Below are 5,305 nucleotides of genomic sequence, written 5' to 3'. Positions count from 1 at the left end.
GCACATATTTCCGTTATACAGTACCCAGCTTTTACCAACATTTGAAAACATAGACCCCTTCCTCCTATCAATTCTTTCCTCGGCATCTTGACTTTACTCCCCTGGTTCCCCGCCTCTCTCTCTGGCTGCTTTTTCTCGCTGTCTCTTGTGGGCTGTATTTCCTTGGGCAATTCCTTAAATGTTGGTTTGTGTCATGTCAATTCCCTTCTGAATCCCTCAATAATCTCTACTTCCAGTTCTCCAATCATGTTCTACATTTTGCAGTACATCCTAGATGTGCCAAAGTATAGCTTTTCTTGTTTTTAATAACATAAAATTGTGCTCAACCCTCTTCCCCCTAGAAAGGGGTAGCAGGGAAAAACAAATGAATTCTATTAAAAAATTAAACAAATTAAATTAATTCATCTTCTAGTTTTAATGTCTCTTGCAGGTAAATATCATGTAAACTCAATCTTCCTTTAGTGTGATTTCTTATTTCTCAAGGAGGCTTCTTTCCTTGTCACTGCCTGCCTCTCGAGGGAGTGTGGATGCAGAGGTGCATGTAAGCCTTTAGCTGTTGATGGAAGCATGGACATCTAACTGGCTTATTGAAAGTACTGAATTCAGTAGGGTGGAAGCTGAAAGCAACTTTATTTTCTCTTACCATTGCCCCATTCAAATCAACTTTCTCTTCTTGTTACTCTCTAATAACTGGAGGAAATTTGGGGTAATATTAAAGATTTTTGTGGTTATATAATAAAAAAAAACACAGCCTAATCTAGTAATCATACAGTACTAATCTCCAATCCAGTTTACTTCTCCGCAAACCAGTTTTGCTTGCCTAGAATCCTCCAGTGGGAGGAAGAAATAGTTTCTTCTCTGTTTTTCATTCATTGGCTAGATGTTTTTGAAGCCTGTCTAAGGGAGGAAAGAGGTAAGGAAAAAAAAGAGATTTTTCCTTAGGTTCATTTTATCTTGTGTTGATGCTCTCTGGCTGCAAGAGATAAGTATAACAAACTGACTGTCTCACTGGGCTCTTTGTGCATTTTTGGAGATGTTCCCATGGCTGGGAATCGCAAAATTGCGTTTTGCTTGACTTTGGGCTTAATTGCTCTAGCAGTCACATCTGCTCATCACCTCGCCCCTGCCCTCATTCCTAGCTCCCAGCTTTCACTGCCCTCTGGATTCTGCTATCCACAGTGATCCTGGGACCACCACTCCCTGGTCCTCTGTGTTGCTCCTCCAGGGTTCTCTTGGAAGAAAACTTTTATCAGAAATGTGCTTTTTAGAGAGAGTGATGAGGCTCTTCTTCTTCCTCCTTCTCCTCTTCGTCCTCTTTCTTCTCCTTCTCTCCTTTTTTTTTTTTACATTTTGAGGATGGGTTAGGTTTCAGTGGAAATCAACAGCAACTGGAAAAGAAAGTATTAGGCTATGAATAAGTATGGAGCTACAAAAGATTTGTTACAAGCCTTAATTGCATTATTTGCAGTGAAATCTGTAATACCTGCCCATTAAGCAAATCCAGATAAAACAAATACATGATATTAAGGAGTAACAGAGGAGGGAAGAGGTTAATGAATGACTGTCAATAAGCAGTAAAAATTAAATGGATACTTAGAATATTCATTCATCTTTTGGCAAAAGTTAAATGTTTTAACAGTCTGAACAAATGTTCAGGAAAATATAATGCTCTATTTTTGACTGATACTCCTTTTAATGAAAGATATGTTAATCTGTTTTTAGTAAATGAGTAAAGGTAGAACTTTTTACCTTTTTGTTATTGAAATCACACAAAACATGTTGAGATTCACACCTGTGGTTTTAAGGAAAAGCAGCTTAACAGATATGGTCACTTTGGGATGTAGGAGTTGTTCACAACCTGAGCAATGTATCAGAGTTGAGTTAGGGATGAATGAGACATTTGCCTTTCTTGTAAAACAAGGGAGAAAGGCTTCTGTGAAATGGAAAGCACGATCCCTTTCATAGAATAATTTTAAGAAGAAATATGTACGAAAGTTGAGGATACAGAGATTAGTTTCTTGAAACCATTTTGCCCATTTTTTTCTCTTTGGAAACCCTAGTATATCCTCCAGGGATATGTGTACTTCCAGTTACTGTTTTAGGGAGTGACCTCTCCATTTAGGATGTGAGGGATTCTTGATGCTCACTGTATTCGCTTTCTTTTAGGCTTCTGCCAAAACTCTGAGCTACAGGGAGTATCATATTTAACTTCCCATTTCACACATATATACATTCTCCTGGGAGGAGAATCTGTAGCTCTCATTAGCTTTATAAGGGGTCCACTTTACCCAAAAGAGTTAAGAAATGCTGACCAACAGATTGACCTCCTTTTGCAATCCTATTATAAGGCCACTATAAATGCGGCATATGACTGTATATTGCATACCATACATAACATTCCTGCCTTGTTTTGATTCTGCAGACCAAATGGTCCGCTTCTGTCAAGTTCTTCCCATATCCACTGGGGACTCAGCTGCCATTCCACAGGGCATGAGAGTGCAAATTAGTTATTCAGGCTCCTTTGGCAAACAGTGAGAGCACTGTGCAATCTGTTACCCCATTTAAATATCTGTGGCACAAACAATCACTTAAACGTGATTATAGTTATTTGATGCTACAACTTAATTTCATGATAAAATTGTATGTTTTAAAAGATCTCTTTGCCAGTTTTTTATAAGATCGTGTTGTACAAAGGACTTGCTTTGCTTGAAATCAGATATCCATTGGTAATTTGCACAACATGCACACCAAACATGGAATGTTTTTGTGGGAGGGCAAAAAGACCAATAGCAAGACTATGTTTTGTTTACTTTAGAAAAACACTGCAAAGCAAGGACTGTTTAAGGATTATGCTTTTGGATGGGTGCAGAGGTAATGGGAAAGAGGGGAAATACTTATCTGAAAAATTCCTGAACCGCAGCTGAGACCTACACAGGTAAAAAGATGACACAAAGGAAGACAGAAAAGTGCATCCTAATCTAACCGAACTGAGAGAATCACCAAACTGTCAATTCACCGCGCTGTGGATGTAGAAACAGAATGGAGCCTTTCAATTCTGCTGCCTTCTCCCTGGGGTTAGAGACTGGTTGCCATGGATATTCTGGATTCCTGCAGCTAATGGGAGGGAGTTCTGTAGTGTGGTATCCTGGGGACCCGCCAGGGTGAAACATGAAATGGAGGCCTGTGGGTGTGGTGGTGGAGGTCTGGGAAGCAGAGGTCACAGGGTCGCCTTCCAGCAGAGTTAAAGCTGATTTTATTTCAAGTCACATTCATTTGGCAATCTATATTTTCCTGAAAAACAGACCTTTTTGTCCCTCCCCTACTGAGCAAAGAGAATCTTCATCTCCTTAAAATGGTTGCGATCACAGCACTAAGTAGTGGATGCTATAATTAGATGTGCAACAGTGGTTCAGAGAAGGAATTTTTTTCAATGTAATTGTGGGGGGTAGGGGGAGAGGGGAAATAATTTTAGTTTGGTTCAGAGATTGAACGGTTTAGAAATGCCCCATATATGTATGTAGCAAATAGGGTGAACCAATAAGAACGTTTCTGATTTATTCTGTCATTTAAAAAATGAATTGGTATTTGGCCTCTTCTTTCTTTCCAGTAACTCATGGCAATGTAGCCTTTTCTCCAGGCCTTGTATCTGCCTTTCACTCTGCCTCAGTTTTTAACCAGGTCACAGTGAAAAACACTTCCTTTCTCTATAATCTTTTGGAGAATGTCCCTCTCTGGCTGGATAGTCAAGCACTTTAAAGTCAAGTTATTGGACAGTGGTGGCTAATGCTGATAAGTGGGAAGTGTCTCTGCCCTGACCTTTGAGCCTTCTTCTCAGCAGAGCATTGAGATGGTGATGGGGTCCTCCTTACATTATTTCAGTAAGCAAAATATTCAGCACTAACTATCAATGCCGTCTTTCTGTTCAAAATTCTTTCAGTCCTCACTGAAGGAGTTGCTCTAATGGAGATTAAATAAATCACAGTCACCAGTGCTGCCTGGTAAGGTGGAGACGTGTGGGTTCAAAAATAAGACTGTTTTTGGTGTTTAATATGTTACTGACTTTTAAAACATCACATGGTTTTTGCTTGGCACTCATTGTGTAGCTGGTTGGCAAGGGCAACAGAGGAAGGTTGGCCTCTGCTGATCCCTGAATCCCAAGAATAGAACTGCAATTTAATATTATCAGCCTCATGGAAAGCGGAGACTTGGAAACGTTTCCTTGTGGGCCAAATGTAAGGGAGTTTCGTAGTTTGGAACCTGGGAGAAGTAGCTTGCCGGATCCAAATGAGCATGTTTTGGCCAAGGAAGCCTATCAGAGTTTTGCTGGTCCTCAAGTACTACTGCTATTCTTCTATTAAAAATCTCTTTCTTCCTATTAATCAATCTGTTGCTTTTTTTTTCTACCTTATTTGCTTAATCCATCAGACATTAAGTTAAATACCTAGTGATCATCTACTAGCAAAGCTGTATCTTTTTCCCCCAAATGGAGGGAGATGTGGTGGTCATCACAAAACTCCACAGCTGTAGCTATCAGCACTCATCAGTGGCTGTCAAAAGACCCCATCTTGGCCAGGTAGAGTGGCTCACACCTGTAATCCCAGTGCTTCGGGAGGCTGAAGTGGAAAAATTGCATGAAGCCAGAGGTTCAAGACTAAACTGGGCAACATAGTGAGACCCCATTTCTACAAAAAATAAAAAATTAACAAGGCATGGTGGTGCATGCCTGTAGTCCCAGATACTTAGGAGACTGAGACAGCCGAATCACTTGAGCTCAGGAGATCCAGGCTGCAGTGAGCTATGATTATGCCACTGCATTCCAGCCTGTGCAACAGAGCAATACTCTGTCTCTAAGAAAAAAAAAAATACCCTCTATTTTTACCCAAGGGATGTTGCATGGCATTTCCAGGTCTCTATGGATCAGGCACCATTCGGAGGATTGGGAAGCACAGGCTGAATCTGTGTAGATAGTATAGGAAATGAGCATGGAGATTCCACTATCCCCAATTGTTGACAGCCAAAGCATCTCATTCACGTTCTTTCAGAGGAAAAGAGATATTTAAAATCAGTTGGATTCTTTAATAGCTGGAGGCATCAAAAGATCTACATTTTAGTCCTGGCAGTAGTAGAAAGGAATGGTATGGCTAGGGGAAATTAATAAAATTTCTCAAGAATCTTTCTTTTTCGTAACTGTAAACTGGAACTGTAAGATGTCTCAGTACAGCTTCCAATTCCTGATTTTATATGGGAGAGTGTGTACCCTAGAGATGAGGAAGAAGAAATCAAAAGAGAAGTCCAATAAACTTTA

The 5,305-nt window shown here is 40.1% G+C and overlaps 1 long non-coding RNA gene across 1 annotated transcript; it reads right to left on the bottom strand.

The window, feature by feature from the left end:
* Window positions 1-396: 396 nt before the first annotated feature.
* Window positions 397-4,721, bottom strand: LOC103879326. The gene is made up of 2 exons (XR_639909.4): window positions 1,750-4,721; window positions 397-1,388 (listed from the first exon to the last, which is right to left on the bottom strand). It is a non-coding gene; the product is annotated as an uncharacterized LOC103879326 (long non-coding RNA).
* Window positions 4,722-5,305: the final 584 nt, after the last annotated feature.

This window comes from Papio anubis, chromosome 15, assembly GCF_008728515.1.
Source record: "Papio anubis isolate 15944 chromosome 15, Panubis1.0, whole genome shotgun sequence".
Classification (NCBI taxonomy): domain Eukaryota; kingdom Metazoa; phylum Chordata; class Mammalia; order Primates; family Cercopithecidae; genus Papio; species Papio anubis.
Note: the sequence above shows the minus strand (reverse complement) of the source record. Positions and strands in the feature narration are given on the sequence as shown.